The sequence below is a fragment of the Oncorhynchus keta genome, chromosome 18, assembly GCF_023373465.1.
Source record: "Oncorhynchus keta strain PuntledgeMale-10-30-2019 chromosome 18, Oket_V2, whole genome shotgun sequence".
In the NCBI taxonomy this organism is placed as follows: Eukaryota; Metazoa; Chordata; class Actinopteri; order Salmoniformes; family Salmonidae; genus Oncorhynchus; species Oncorhynchus keta.
This window is the reverse complement of record NC_068438.1, coordinates 17,091,398-17,108,342: the sequence shown is the minus strand read 5'-3', so window position 1 is coordinate 17,108,342 and position 16,945 is coordinate 17,091,398. Positions and strand designations below refer to the sequence as shown.

The 16,945-nt window shown below is 45.0% G+C and overlaps 1 protein-coding gene across 1 annotated transcript in view; it reads left to right on the top strand.

Annotated features, from left to right (window-relative positions):
• The window catches only part of LOC118397367 (stAR-related lipid transfer protein 13-like), a 107,108-nt gene that overhangs the window by 39,650 nt on the left and 50,513 nt on the right, over window positions 1-16,945 (top strand). The window lies entirely within an intron of this gene.

Below are 16,945 nucleotides of genomic sequence, written 5' to 3'. Positions count from 1 at the left end.
ATAATATAATAATATAATAATAATATAATAATAGGGCAAAGCATTCAACAACCTGGCTGACTTCCCTCACCAGGAAAAAAGACACGTCTTTAAGACTCTTTGCACAACTGTCTTTCTTCTTTAGTTGACTTCCTCTTCACGCTTCAATTTCACCTTGCTATAATAAGGACTTGAGGCATCCTGCTGGATCTATTGACTCTACTGTCAGGCTGCTGCTTTGATCAACTCTACAGAGTACTGACTCACTGGTTAACCATGGAGGAGTCCTCCTCATCATGGACTACATAATTACACCTCCAACAGGTCATCCTCACGTGAGATCACCATACCATGGTTTAGTCAAAAATAGCAAATAGTTGTGAGTAGACAATCTTTATGAGGTTTCTAATATTTTACTAATTTAACGGGCTCGGGAGAGGCGAAGGTCGAGTCATACGTCCTCTGAAACACGACCCGCCAAAATGCGCTTCTTAACACCCGCTCGCTTAACCCAGCTGAACCAATGTGTCGGAGGAAACACGGCCGGTAATGGCACAGCCTGAGATTGAACCCCAGTCTGTAGTGATGCTGCAACACTGCGAAGCAGTGCCTTTCGACCGTTGCGCCACTCGGGAGGCCCCTTTTTGAGGTTTCTTATAGATGCTAAATGTCCCTATTTGTTTATATGGGATTTACTGGCAGGGTAGACTAGTGGTTAGAGCGTTGGACTAGTAACCGGAAGATTGCAAGTTCAAATCCCCGAGCTGACAAGGTACAAATTTGTCGTTCTGCCCCTGAAGAGGCAGTTAACCCACTGTTCCTAGGCCATCATTGAAAATAAGAATTTGTTCTTAATTAACTCTTCTGCTCCATTAATATGAACTTGGCTGAAGCTGAGTGATGCTGTCAATCGAGTCAATCGATGCTGCCACAGGGACCATTCCTAGAACACGAGGGAACACTAGAACAGGAACATAAGAACATTAGGCCTCATCCCCCTATCTGAGATACAGTGCCTTGCGAAAGTATTCGGCCCCCTTGAACTTTGTGACCTTTTGCCACATTTCAGGCTTCAAACATAAAGGTATAAAACTGTATTTTTTGGTGAATAATCAACAACAAGTGGGACACAATCATGAAGTGGAACGACATTTATTGGATATTTCAAACCTTTTTAACAAATCAAAAACTGAAGAATTGGGCGTGCAAAATTATTCAGCCACTTTACTTTCAGTGCAGCAAACTCTCTCCAGAAGTTCAGTGAGGATCTCTGAATGATCCAATGTTGACCTAAATGACTAATGATGATAAATACAATCCACCTGTGTGTAATCAAGTCTCCGTATAAATGCACCTGCACTGTGATAGTCTCAGAGGTCTGTTAAAAGCGCAGAGAGCATCATGAAGAACAAGGAACACACCAGGCAGGTCCGAGATACTGTTGTGAAGAAGTTTAAAGCCGGATTTGGATACAAAAAGATTTCCCAAGCTTTAAACATCCCAAGGAGCACTGTGCAAGCGGTAATATTGAAATGGAAGGAGTATCAGACCACTGCAAATCTACCAAGACCTGGCCGTCCCTCTAAACTTTCGGCTCATACAAGGATAAGACTGATCAGAGATGCAGCCAAGAGGCCCATGATCACTCTGGATGAACTGCAGAGATCTACAGCTGAGGTGGGAGACTCTGTCCATAGGACAACAATCAGTCGTATATTGCACAAATCTGGCCTTTATGGAACAGTGGCAAGAAGAAAGCCATTTCTTAAAGATATCCATAAAAAGTGTTGTTTAAAGTTTGCCACAAGCCACCTGGGAGACACACCAAACATGTGGAAGAAGGTGCTCTGGTCAGATGAAACCAAAATTGAACCTTTTGGCAACAATGCAAAACGTTATGTTTGGCGTAAAAGCAACACAGCTCATCACCCTGAACACACCATCCCCACTGTCAAACGTGGTGGTGGCAGCATCATGGTTTGGGCCTGCTTTTCTTCAGCAGGGACAGGGAAGATGGTTAAAATTGATGGGAAGATGGATGGAGCCAAATACAGGACCATTCTGGAAGAAAACCTGATGGAGTCTGCAAAAGACCTGAGACTGGGACGGAGATTTGTCTTCCAACAAGACAATGATCCAAAACATAAAGCAAAATCTACAATGGAATGGTTCAAAAATAAACATATCCAGGTGTTAGAATGGCCAAGTCAAAGTCCAGACCTGAATCCAATCGAGAATCTGTGGAAAGAACTGAAAACTGCTGTTCACAAATGCTCTCCATCCAACCTCACTGAGCTCGAGCTGTTTTGCAAGGAGGAATGGGAAAAAATGTCAGTCTCTCGATGTGCAAAACTGATAGAGACATACCCCAAGCGACTTACAGCTGTAATCACAGCAAAAGGTGGCGCTACAAAGTATTAACTTAAGGGGGCTGAATAATTTTGCACGCCCAATTTTTCAGTTTTTGATTTGTTAAAAAAGTTTGAAATATCCAATAAATGTCGTTCCACTTCATGATTGTGTCCCACTTGTTGTTGATTCTTCACAAAAAATACAGTTTTATATCTTTATGTTTGAAGCCTGAAATGTGGCAAAAGGTCGCAAAGTTCAAGGGGGCCGAATACTTTCGCAAGGCACTGTACCTACTGCAGCCCTCAATCCTCCACACACAACACCCATTCTGCCAGTCACATTCTGTTAAAAGTCCCCAAAGCACACACATCCCTGGGTCGATCCTCTTTCCAGTTCACTGCAGCTAGCGACTGGAACGAGCTGCAAAAAACACTCAAACTGGACAGTTTTATCTCCATCTCTTCATTCAAAGACTCAATCATGGACACTCTTACTGATGGTTGTGGCTGCTTCGCGTGATGGATTGTTGTCTCTACCTTCTTGCCCTTTGTGCTGTTGCCTGTGCCCAATAATGTTTGTACCATGTTGTATTGCTATGTTTGTACCATGTTGTTGTGTTATGTGTTGCTGCCATGCTATGTTTTGTGGTGTCTCGCTTGTTGTGATGTGCGTTTTATCCTATATTTTTTATTTTATTCTGTATTTTTAATCCCAGCCCCCGTCACCTAAGGAGGCCTTTTGGTAGGCAGTCTTTAATAAAGGTTAAATAAGATAATCATGTAACGGTCGTCGTCGGTGGAAGAAGGTGAGGACCAAGGTGCAGCATGGTATGTGTCCATATTTATTAAATGAACACCAAAATAACAAAGAGAAACTACCGAAAACAGTTCTGGCTGGTGCAGACACACAACAGGAAACAATCACCCACGAAACACAATAGAAAACAGGCTGCCTAAATATGGTTCTCAATCAGGGACAACGATTGACAGCTGCCTCTGATAGAGAACCATACCAGGCCAAACACAGAAATAGCAAATCATAGAAAAACTAACATAGACAACCCACACAACTCACGCCCTGACCATACTAAAACAAAGACATAACAAAATAACTAAGGTCAGAACGTGACAAATCAGAGATTATCAGAGATAATGTGGAATAATACTGCTGTGAAGCTCTGCATTCTGCCAAGCTGTTTCTTCTCCCCAGACTCCCATAACATGGCTGTAGTCAGTGTGATCATTCATCTTGGTGTGAAACCAGGTCTGTGTTGGCTCAGTCAGTACAGTATTCTAAATCACTGCTATGGGTCCTGGGTCCAGATGACTCCAGTGCCTGTTATATAACTCCAGGCCAGGCTGCTGGTAATCATCCAGAAGATTTGTATTTTTTCTGTCTTTGTTTAACTCATCTCTGTTCCACCCTAGGCACATCACATCGCTCCCAGCTGCCTTCCCAAACCTAGGCCCCTTCCGTCTTCCCTCTCTCTCCCCTTCGCTCACTATTTCTGTCTCGCTCTCTTTCTCTCCCCAGCCTCACTCTCCCCCCTCTCCATCTCTCCCCAACCTCTCTCTTGCTCGTCCACCCTCAACCCTTTTCTCCTCTCTTTGCCCTCTGCCAGTGACCTTAGACAACAGCCTCTCTACTATTTTACTACAATGCTCCCAGGCTCACACACACACACACACACACACACACACACACACACACACACACACACACACACACACACACACACACACACACACACACACACACACACACACACACACACACACACACACACACAATTGATGATGAGGGAGAATGGGGTATCACCTGTAAACTGTAAACAGAACAGAGGCAGAACTTAGTCTGAGGGCGAGCATGTTGAAATCAGACAGTCCATCTCTTACTGATGTGTTCATGATCACATATATGTATGGTTTCATTCAAGGTCATGAGGGGGAAAGAGGGTGAAGAGGACCAAGGTAAGGGGAAGTCTAGTAGAGGGTGTGTGTGAGTGAGGGTGGTTGAGGAGTAAAGTGATAGCTGGTCAGAGAAGATGACCTGCAACAGATCAGGAAACAGGGATGTCAGGACAGATCTATAGATTCTATACAGAACTACATGACACATTCCCTACATAGTGCACTACTTTTGACCAGAGCCATATGGGCCATGGTTAAAAGTAGTGCCCTACATAGGAGAATATAGTGTAATGGGTGAAGTGGGTGAAGGATCCCCGACTGGATGGAGATATTGTTGCTGTGGCCTCAATAGAAAACAGGTGTTCTCTCTAAGGTGGCCTATATTCAGTAAAGGCACTGCGTGCGCTCGTTTGTGTTTTCCATGGAATGTGACCAGGACATTCAGCATTTTGATCCATTTAGCGACCTTAAAATGCTATAATAGACAACAGGTCTGGACTGTGTTGATGTGTCAGTAGTGGCTGCACTCAGAACTTGGAACTCCTGGAAAACCTGTTTCCATGTCATTATACTGTTATTCACTCCCCCTCCTCTCATTGGCCAGCACGGTCCGATCTATGACATCATGTGTTATATTTACTAGCCAGTCGTCATGTGTAGCTTTATAAAGAACTCCTCCTGACCAGAGCATGAAACATTCCACACAGGGTAAGATGGAAAATAACTTGTGGTTTCCTGAGTCCACAGACCAGCCAGACTGTTTGACAGGAGAAGAAAAACTGTCAGAGGTTTTAAAAAGACTCTCTCCTAAATATGCAGTCATTAGAGAGACTATTCTTCATTAGGCCTGGGAGAAGATGTGAGAAACTACAACTAGAAACTTTCATCAGTAACATTGTATTTAAACTTTTGTCATTTAAAATGCCACATTACTTCTGATGACTCCTATCCTGGATAAAACCATGAGCATGGCCGGGAAATCCACATCATTATAAGAATGAATGACCAAATATTTGGACAACCCTACTCATTCCAGGGTTTTATATTGTAGAATAATAGTGAAGACATCAACACTATGAAATAACACATATGGAATCATATTGGATCATTGCTATTCTAACTTCCGCAATGCATATAAGGCCCTCCACCGCCCTCCTTTCGGAAAAGCTGACCACGACTCCTTTTTGTTAATCCCTGCCTACAGACAGAAGCTAAAACAAGAAGCTCCCACGCTGAGGTCTGTTCAACGCTGGTCCGACCAATCTGATTCCACGCTCCAAGACTGCATCCATCACGTGGACTGGGATATGTTTCGTATTGCGTCAGACAACAACATTGACGAATACGCTGATTCGGTGAGCGAGTTCATTAGAACGTGCGTTGAAGATGTCGTTCCCATAGCAACAATTAAAACATTCCCAAACCAGAAACCGTGGATTGATGGCAGCATTCGCGTGAAACTGAAAGCGCGAACCACTGCTTTTAATCAGGGCAAGGTGACTGGTAACATGACCGAATACAAACAGTGCAGCTATTCCCTCCGCAAGGCAATCAAACAAGCTAAGTGTCAGTATAGAGACAAAGTAGAATCGCAATTCAACGGCTCAGACACAAGAGGTATGTGGCAGGGTCTACAGTCAATCACGCATTACAAAAAGAAAACCAGCCCAGTCACGGACCAGGATGCCTTGCTCCCAGGCAGACTAAATAACTTTTTTGCCCGCTTTGAGGACAATACAGTGCCACTGACACGGCCCGCAACCAAAACATGCAGACTCTCTTTCACTGCAGCCGAGGTGAGTAAAACATTTAAACGTGTTAACCCTCGCAAGGCTGCGGGCCCAGACGGCATCCCCAGCCGCGCCCTCAGAGCATGCGCAGACCAGCTGGCTGGTGTGTTTACGGACATATTCAATCAATCCTTATCCCAGTCTGCGGTTCCCACATGCTTCAAGAGGGCCACCATTGTTCCTGTTCCCAAGAAAGCTAAGGTAACTGAGCTAAACAACTACCGCCCAGTAGCACTCACTTCCGTCATCATGAAGTGCTTTGAGAGACTAGTCAAGGACCATATCACCTCCACCCTACCTGACACCCTAGACCCACTCCAATTTGCTTACCGCCCAAATAGGTCCACAGACGATGCAATCTCAACCACACTGCCCTAACCCATCCGGACAAGAGGAATACCTATGTGAGAATGCTGTTCATCGACTACAGCTCAGCATTTAACACCATAGTACCCTCCAAACTCGTCATCAAGCTCGAGACCCTGGGTCTCGACCCCGCCCTGTGCAACTGGGTACTGGACTTCCTGACGGGCCGCCCCCAGGTGGTGAGGGTAGGTAACAACATCTGCACCCCGCTGATCCTCAACACTGGGGCCCCACAAGGGTGCGTTCTGAGCCCTCTCCTGTACTCCCTGTTCACCCATGACTGCGTGGCCACGCACGCCTCCAACTCAATCATCAAGTTTGCGGACGACACAACAGTGGTAGGCTTGATTACCAACAACGACGAGACGGCCTACAGGGAGGAGATGAGGGCCCTCGGAGTGTGGTGTCAGGAAAATAACCTCACACTCAATGTCAACAAAACTAAGGAGATGATTGTGGACTTCAGGAAACAGCAGAGGGAACACCCCCCTATCCACATCGATGGAACAGTAGTGGAGAGGGTAGTAAGTTTTAAGTTCCTCGGCATACACATCACAGACAAACTGAATTGGTCCACCCACACAGACGGCATCGTGAAGAAGGTGCAGCAGCGCCTCTTCAACCTCAGAAGGCTGAAGAAATTCATCTTGTCACCAAAAGCACTCACAAACTTCTACAGATGCACAATCGAGAGCATCCTGTCGGGCTGTATCACCGCCTGGTACGGCAACTGCTCCACCCACAACCGTAAGGCTCTCCAGAGGGTAGTGAGGTCTGCACAACGCATCACCGGGGGCAAACTACCTGCCCTCCAGGACACTTACACCACCCGATGTCACAGGAAGGCCATAAAGATCATCAAGGACAACAACCACCCGAGCCACTGCCTGTTCACCCAGCTATCATCCAGAAGGCGAGGTCAGTACAGGTGCATCAAAGCTGGGACCGAGAGACTGAAAAACAGCTTCTGTCTCAAGGCCATCAGACTGTTAAACAGCCACCACTAACATTGAGTGGCTGCTGCCAACACACTGACTCAACTCCAGCCACTTTAATAATGGGAATTGATGTAAAATATATCACTAGCCACTTTAAACAATGCTACTTAATATAATGTTTACATACCCTACATTATTTATCTCATATGTATACGTATATACTGTACTCTATATCATCTACTGCATCTTTATGTAATACATGTATCACTAGCCACTTTAACTATGCCACTTTGTTTACATACTCATCTCATATGTGTATACTGTACTCGATACCATCTACTGCATCTTGCCTATGCCGCTCTGTACCATCACTCATTCATATATCTTTATGTAAATATTCTTTATCCCTTTACACTTGTGTGTATAAGGTAGTAGTTTTGGAATTGTTAGCTAGATTACTCGTTGGTTATTACTGCATTGTCGGAACTAGAAGCACAAGCATTTCGCTATACTCGCATTAACATCTGCTAACCATGTGTATGTGACAAATAAAATTTGATTTGATTTTGATTTGATATAGTAACCAAAAAAGTGTTAAACAAATAAAAATATATTTTAGTCAATCTGGAAAATTTCAAGAATTTTGAAAGTTTCTTAAAGTGCAGTTGCAAAAACCATCAAGCGCAATGACGAAACTGGCTCTCATGAGGACTACCATAGGAAAGGAAGACCCAGAGTTACCTGCAGTGGATAAATTCATTGGAGTTACCAGCCTCAGAAATTGCAGCTCAATATTATTATTATCAACTGTTCAGAGGAGACTGCGTGATTCAGGCCTTCATGGTCAAATTGCTGCAAAGAAACCACTACTAAAGGACACCAATAAGAAGAAGTGACTTGCTTGGGCCAAGAAACACAAGCGATGGACATTAGACTGGTGTAAATCTGTCCTTTGGTCTGATGAGTCCAAATTTGAGATTTTTGGTTTCAACCGCCGTGTGACGCAGAGTACGTGAACAGATGTGAGGTTCCCACCGTGAAGCATGGAGGAGGAGTTGTGATGGTGTGGGGGTGATTTGCTGGTGACACTGTAGGTGATTTATTTACAATTCAAGGCACACAAAGAATGATGGTTCCACCTCCATGCTTCACGGCTGGGATGGTGTTCTTGGGGTTGTACTCATCCTTCTTCTTCCTCCAAACACAGCGAGTGGAGTTTAGACCATTGGCAAACTTCAGATGGGCCTGGACATGCCCTGGCTTGAGCATGGCTTGATCTTATGCGCGCTGCAGGATTTTAATCCATGACGGCGTAATGTGTTACTAATGGTTTTCTTTGAGACTGTGGTCCCAGCTCTCTTCAGGTCATTGACCAGGTCCTGCTGTCTAGTTCTGGGCTGATCCCTCACCTTCCTCATGATCATTGATGCCCCACGAGGTGAGATCTTGCATGGAGCCCCAGACTGAGGGTGATTGACCGTCATCTTGAACTTCTTCCATTTTCTAATAATTGCTCCAACAGTTGTTTCCTTCTCAACAAGCTGCTTGACTATTGTCCTGTAGCCCATCCCAGCCTTTTTCAGGTCTACAATTGTATCCCTGATGTCCTTACACAGCTCTCTGGTCTTGGCCATTGTAGAGAGGTTGGAGTCTGTTTGATTGAGTGTGTGGACAGGTGTCTTTTATACAGGTAACGAGTTCAAACAGGTGCCGTTAATACAGGTAATGAGTGGAGAACAGGAGGGCTTCTTAAAGAACAACTAACAGGTCTGTGAGAGACGGAATTCTTACTGGTTGGTAGGTGATCAAATACTTATGTCATGCAATAAAAGGCAAATTAATTACTTAAAAATCTTACAATGTGATTTTCTGGGTTTTTGTTATAGATTCAGTCTCTCACAGTTGAAGTGTACCTATGATAGAAATGACAGACCTCTACATGCTTTGTAAGTAGGAAAACCTGCAGAATCGGCAGTGTATCAAATACTTGTTCTCCCCACTGTAGGTGTGTGTGTATGCTGCATATGTGCGTCTGCATGCGTGTGTTGGGATAGGGGGGTGGGGGGTTCAGTGCTAATAAAAGCCAGGAGGTGCAGACAGTAAATGGGTTCCCATGGATTATAGTGCCTAACAGAGCCTTAACAGATCCAGGCTTGACAACATTACATGCCATGTCATTCTCCTCTTGTTTAACAGTGAAGAAACAATAGTCATGTTAGCTTGGCTTGCCAGTTACACTCTCTCTCTTGAGGCCTCTTTGTAGGCCTTTGAGTGGTCACTCAAAGTCACTATTACAATCCTGAAACTAACAGTCTATTACAGTCTAGTACGATTAAAAGTTACATACTTTAGCAGCAGGCTGACTTACTGTCATACTGTTCATGTTTTGTTGGACTCCAGGAAAAGTAGCTGCTGCTTTTGCAACAGCTAATGGGGATCCTAATAAAATACCAAAACTAATGGTATGTGTGTGTCTTTGTGTGTGTGTAGTCTCTCTCTGGATAACCCTGCTCCTACTCTCTAACCCCTAATTCCTCATTTTAACCTACATTAAGACGACAAGTTGCTCCTCTGGAAAAATAGTATCTTGGGAATATATGTTCAGGAAATGTGCAGTGCATGACTGAGACGGGCCTGTAAGTGTGGGGTGAGGGGGTAGTTGGGGGCGTGTGAGTTCCCTGGTGCGTCTTGTTTCCATTCGGTTGGGAGTGTAATCCCCCCGACTATTGAGGGGGTGTGGCATGGGAACTCATCATCCAATCACAGAGCAAAATCAGCTTCCCCACATCTGGGATTTTCCCACCGTGCCGATCTGACAACATTCCGAACACACACACACACACACACACGAGAAAGAAAGGGAGAGAGCAAAGAAGTAAACTAGCTCTCTGAGAAGTTGCCAGTTTCTCAACAAGATGAGAAGTGAGTGGTTTGTGAAATGGCCTGTCCAAAACAAACATTGAGAGAGTCAGAGAGGAGATGAGGGGAGAGGGGGAAGCCCTGTTCCTGATGATTGATATTTCCTCTCTCTGCATCTTCCTGCTTCCCTGACTCCCCCCACCCCTACAATCGCTCCCTGTCTCAGTCTACCCATAATATTCTACAGAGATAACAACAACCTTTGTTCTGGGTGGTAGAGGGTTTCAAACCAAGGTTGGGGTCAATTCAGTGTGTGCATGTGTGTGTGTGTGTGTGTGTGTGTGTGTGTGTGTGTGTGTGTGTGTGTGTGTGTGTGTGTGTGTGTGTGTGTGTGTGTGTGTGTGTGTGTGTGTGTGTGTGTGTGTGTGTGTGTGTGTGTGTGTGTGTGTGTGTGTGTGTGTGTGTGTGTGTGTTCCTGCTGGTGGCATTCTGCCCAATGGGGCCTGAATAAGTGGAGCTGAAAATAGTAACAAGCAGGTCACTGCTGAGGAGTTCCATGCATTGCATAGTTATTAGCCTTTAAAGAGAGAGCAACAGTGTGTTGTTCTCCAGTATGACATAGCCTGATACTGACCCTGCAGTGTGTGGTTCTCCAGTATGACATAGCCTGGTGCTGACTCTGCAGTGTGTGGTTCTCCAGTATGATATAGCCTGGTGCTGATCCTTCAGTGTGTGGTTCTCCAGTATGATAGAGCCTGGTGCTGATCCTGCAGTGTGTTGTTCTCCAGTATGATATAGCCTGGTGCTGATCCTTCAGTGTGTGGTTCTCCAGTATGATATAGCCTGGTGCTGATCCTGCAGTGTGTGGTTCTCCAGTATGATATAGCCTGGTGCTGATCCTTCAGTGTGTTGTTCTCCAGTATGATATAGCCTGATACTGACCCTGCAGTGTGTGGTTCTCCAGTATGACATAGCCTGGTGCTGACTCTGCAGTGTGTGGTTCTCCAGTATGATATAGCCTGGTGCTGATCCTTCAGTGTGTGGTTCTCCAGTATGATATAGCCTGGTGCTGACCCTGCAGTGTGTTGTTCTCCAGTAAGGTATAGCCTGATACTGACCCTGCAGTGTGTGGTTCTCCAGTATGATATAGCCTGGTGCTGACTCTGCAGTGTGTTCTCCAGTAAGGTATAGCCTGATACTGACCCTGCAGTGTGTTGTTCTCCAGTATGATATAGCCTGATACTGACCCTGCAGTGTGTTGTTCTCCAGTATGATATAGCCTGGTGCTGACCCTTCAGTGTGTTGTTCTCCAGTATGATATAGCCTGGTGCTGACCCTGCAGTGTGTTGTTCTCCAGTACGATATAGCCTGGTGCTGACCCTTCAGTGTGTTCTCCAGTATGATATAGCCTGGTGCTGACCCTTCAGTGTGTTGTTCTCCAGTATGATATAGCCTGGTGCTGACCCTGCAGTGTGTTGTTCTCCAGTACGATATAGCCTGGTGCTGACCCTTCAGTGTGTTGTTCTCCAGTATGATATAGCCTGGTGCTGACCCTGCAGTGTGTTGTTCTCCAGTACGATATAGCCTGGTGCTGACCCTTCAGTGTGTTGTTCTCCAGTATGATATAGCCTGGTGCTGACCCTTCAGTGTGTTCTCCAGTATGATATAGCCTGGTGCTGACCCTGCAGTGTGTTGTTCTCCAGTAAGATATAGCCTGGAGCTGACCCTGCAGTGTGTTGTTCTCCAGTACGGTATATAGCCTGGGGCTGACTCTGCAGTGTGTTGTTATCCAGTACGATATAGCCTGGTGCTGACCCTTCAGTGTGTTCTCCAGTATGATATAGCCTGGTGCTGACCCTGCAGTGTGTTCTCCAGTATGATATAGCCTGGTGCTGACCCTTCAGTGTGTTCTCCAGTATGATATAGCCTGGTGCTGACCCTGCAGTGTGTTGTTCTCCAGTAAGATATAGCCTGGAGCTGACCCTGCAGTGTGTTGTTCTCCAGTACGGTATATAGCCTGGTGCTGATCCTTCAGTGTGTTGTTCTCCAGTATGATATAGCCTGGTGCTGACAATGCAGTGTGTTGTTCTCCAGTATGATATAGCCTGGTGCTGACAATGCAGTGTGTTGTTCTCCAGTATGATATAGCCTGGTGCTGACAATGCAGTGTGTTGTTCTCCAGTATGATATAGCCTGGTACTGATCCTGCAGTGTTTTGTTCTCCAGTATGATATAGCCTGGTGCTGACCCTGCAGTGTGTTGTTCTCCAGTATGATATAGCCTGGTGCTGACCCTTCAGTGTGTTGTTCTCCAGTATGATATAGCCTGGTGCTGACCCTGCAGTGTGTTGTTCTCCAGTATGATATAGCCTGGTGCTGACCCTGCAGTGTGTTGTTCTCCAGTAAGATATAGCCTGGAGCTGACCCTGCAGTGTCAATCAGCCTGAACCCTATACCAGGGCAGAGAAATGAGCAGTGAATATGTAACAGCGTTCTTCGTTTGTCAAAAGAGAGTCGGACCGAAATGCAGTGTGGTGGTTACTCATGTCTTTAATGAAGAAAAACAAAAGCGATACATGAAATAACTTATAGAAACAAAAACAACAAACGGAACGTGAAACCTAAATACAGCCTATCTGGTGAACACTACACAGAGACAGGAACAATCAGTGAAACCCAGGCTACCTAAATACGGTTCCCCATCAGAGACAACAAGAATCACCTGACTCTGATTGAGAACCGCCTCAGGCAGCCAAGCCTATACTAGACACACCCCTAATCAACCACAATCCCAATGTCTACAAAAAAAACAATAAGACAATACAATAACCCCATGTCACACCCTGGCCTGAACAAATAATTAAAGAAAACACAAAATACTAAGACCAAGGCGTGACAGAATATCCTGGTGGAAATTAAGTAATGTTATCCCAGCTGGACGCGGAGAGAGGGAGAAAGAGAGAGTGGAGACAAAGTTGAGCCCAAAAACTACCATGGGATTTGCGTGAACAGCAACCTTAGGAAAATCCTCTGCATTATCATTAACAGCAGACTCATACATTTCAATGTACGAGAAAACAATGTACTAAGCAAATGTCAAATTAGATTTTTGCCAAATTACAGTACGACAGACCACGTATTCACCCTGCACACCCTAATTAACAAACTAACAAAACAAAGGCAAAGTCTTCTCATGCTTTGTTGATTTCAAAAAAGCTTTTGAGAATTTGGCATGAAGGCCTGCTATTGAAATTGATGGAAAGTGGTGTTGGGGGAAAAATATACAACATTATAAAATCCATGTACACAAACAACAAGTGTGCGGTTAAAATTGGCAAAAAACGCACACATTTCTTTCCACAAGGCCGGGGGGTGAGACAGGGATGCAGCTTAAGCCCCACCCTATCAACGAATTGGCGAGGGCACTAGAACAGTCTGCAGCACCCGGCCTCACCCTACTAGAATCTGAAGTCATATGTCTACTGTTTGCTGATGATCTGGTGCCTCAACCATGGAAGGCCTAAAGCAGCACCTAGATCTTCTGCACGGATTCTGTCAGACCTGGGCCCTGACAGTAAAGCTCAGTAAGACAAAAATATTTGTGTTAAAAAAAAGGTCCAGTTGCCAGGACCACAAATACAAATTCCATCTAGACACCGTTGCCCAAGAGCACACAAAAAACTATACATACCTTGGCCTAAACATCAGTGCCACAGGTAACCTCCACAAAGCTGTGAACGATCTGAGAGATGAGGCAAGAAGGGCTTCTATGCCATCAAAAGGAACATAAAATGTGACATACCAATTAGGATCTGGCTACAAATACTTGAATCAGTTATTGAACCCATTGTCCTTTTTGGTTGTGAGGTCTGGGGTCCGCTCACCAACCAAGAACTCACAAAATGGGACAAACACCAAATTGAGACTGCATGCAGAATTCTGCAAAAATATCCTCTGTGTACAGCGTAACACACCAAATAATGCATGCAGAGCAGAATTAGGCTGATACCCACTAATTATCAAAATCCAGAAAAGAGCCGTTAAATTCTACAACCACCTAAAAGGAAACGATTCCCAAACCTTCCATAACAAAACCATCACCTACAGATAAATTAACCTGGAGAAGAACCCCCTAAGCAAGCTGGTACTGGGGCTCTGTTCACATACACAAACAGGCCCCACAGAGCCCCAGGACAGCAACACAATTAGACCAAACCAAATCGTGAGAAAACAAAAAGAGAATACTGAGCAAACTAGAATGCTATTTGGCCCTAAACAGAGAGTACACAGTGGCAGAATACCTGACCACTGTTACTGACCCAAAATTAAGGAAATATTTTAATTATGTACAGACTCAGTGAGCATAGCCTTGCTATTGAGAAAGGCAGCCGAAGGCCACACACTGCCCACAAAATGAGGTGGAAATTGAGCAGCACTTCCTGACCTCCTGACAAATGTATGACCATATTAGAGACACATATTTCAAATCAAATCAAATTCTATTTGTCACATACACATGGTTAGCAGATGTTAATGCGAGAGTAGCGAAATGCTTGTGCTTCTACGGCACCTCAGTACCTCCAGGCTCTGATCAGGCCCTACACCCAAACAAGGGCACTGCGTTCATCCACCTCTGGCCTGCTCGCCTCCCTACCACTGAGGAAGTACAGTTCCCGCTCAGCCCAGTCAAAACTGTTCGCTGCTCTGGCTCCCCAATGGTGGAACACACTCCCTCACGACGCCAGGACAGCGGAGTCAATCACCACCTTCCGGAGACACCTGAAACCCCACCTCTTTAAGGAATACCTAGGATAGGATAAAGTAATCCTTCTCACCCCCCTTATTTAGATGCACTATTGTAAAGTGGCTGTTCCACTGGATGGCATAAGGTGAATGCACCAATTTGTAAGTCGCTCTGGATAAGAGCGTCTGCTAAATGACTTAAATGTAAATGTAAATGTTCTAGTTCCGACAATGCAGTAATAACCAACAAGTAATCTAACTAACAATTCCAAAACTACTGTCTTATACACACAAGTGTAGGGGGCTAAAGAATATGTACATAAAGATATATGAATGAGTGATGGTACAGAGCGGCATAGGCAAGATACAGTAGATGGTATCGAGTACAGTATATACATATAATAATAATAATATATGCCATTTAGCAGACGCTTTTATCCAAAGCGACTTACAGTCATGTGTGCATACATAGATGAGTATGTAAACAAAGTGGCATAGTTAAAGTGGCTAGTGATACATGTATTACATAAAGATGCAGTAGATGATATAGAGTACAGTATATACGTATACATATGAGATAAATAATGTAGGGTATGTAAACATTATATTAGGTAGCATTGTTTAGTGGCTAGTGGCTAGTGGCTAGTGATATATTTTACATCATTTCCCATCAATTCCCATTATTAAAGTGGCTGGAGTTGAGTCAGTGTGTTGGCAGCAGCCACTCAATGTTAGTGGTGGCTGTTTAACAGTCTGATGGCCTTGAGATAGAAGCTGTTTTTCAGTCTCTCGGTCCCAGCTTTGATGCACCTGTACTGACCTCGCCTTCTGGATGACAGCGGGGTGAACAGGCAGTGGCTCGGGTGGTTGTTGTCCTTGATGATCTTTATGGCCTTCCTGTAACATCGGGTGGTGTAGGTGTCCTGGAGGGCAGGTAGTTTGCCCCCGGTGATGCGTTGTGCAGACCTCACTACCCTCTGGAGAGCCTTACGGTTGTGGGCGGAGCAGTTGCCGTACCAGGCGGTGATACAGCCCGACAGGATGCTCTCGATTGTGCATCTGTAGAAGTTTGTGAGTGCTTTTGGTGACAAGCCGAATTTCTTCAGCCTCCTGAGGTTGAAGAGGCGCTGCTGCGCTTTCTTCACGATGCTGTCTGTGTGGGTGGACCAATTCAGTTTGTCTGTGATGTGTATGCCGAGCGTTGTTGGTAATCAAGCCTACCACTGTTGTGTCGTCCGCAAACTTGATGATTGAGTTGGAGGCGTGCGTGGCCACGCAGTCGTGGGTGAACAGGGAGTACAGGAGAGGGCTCAGAACGCACCCTTGTGGGGCCCCAGTGTTGAGGATCAGCGGGGTGGAGATGTTGTTGCCTACCCTCACCACCTGGGGGCGGCCCATCAGGAAGTCCAGTACCCAGTTGCACAGGGCGGGGTCGAGACCCAGGGTCTCGAGCTTGATAACAAGCTTGGAGGGTACTATGGTGTTAAATGCCGAGCTGTAGTCGATTAACAGCATTCTCCCATAGGTATTCCTCTTGTCCAGATGGGTTAGGGCAGTGTGCAGTGTGGTTAAGATTCGGGAAAAAAATCATTACAACACTATATATAGACATAATATGACATAATATTAAATATCTTTATACTTTTGGAACTTTTGTGAGTGTAATGTTTACTGTTAATATTTCATTGTTTATTTAATTTTTGTTTATTATCTATTTCACTTTCTTTGGCAATGTAAACGTGTTTTCCATGCCAATAAAGCCCCTTAAATTGAAATAGAGAGAGAGGCAGAGAGAGAGAGAGAGGCAGAGAGAGAGAGAGGCAGAGAGAGAGAGAGAGAGGCAGAGAGAGAGAGAGGCAGAGAGAGAGAGAGGCAGAGAGAGAGGGGCCAGGTCAGAACTATCCATTATAGAAGCTGTCTGTCAGTTTTCAGATGGTCATTGTGTATTATATATCTGAGAGAATTGTATTACTGTATCACTGCCTGCTGAGGATTAGCTAGGTTGACAT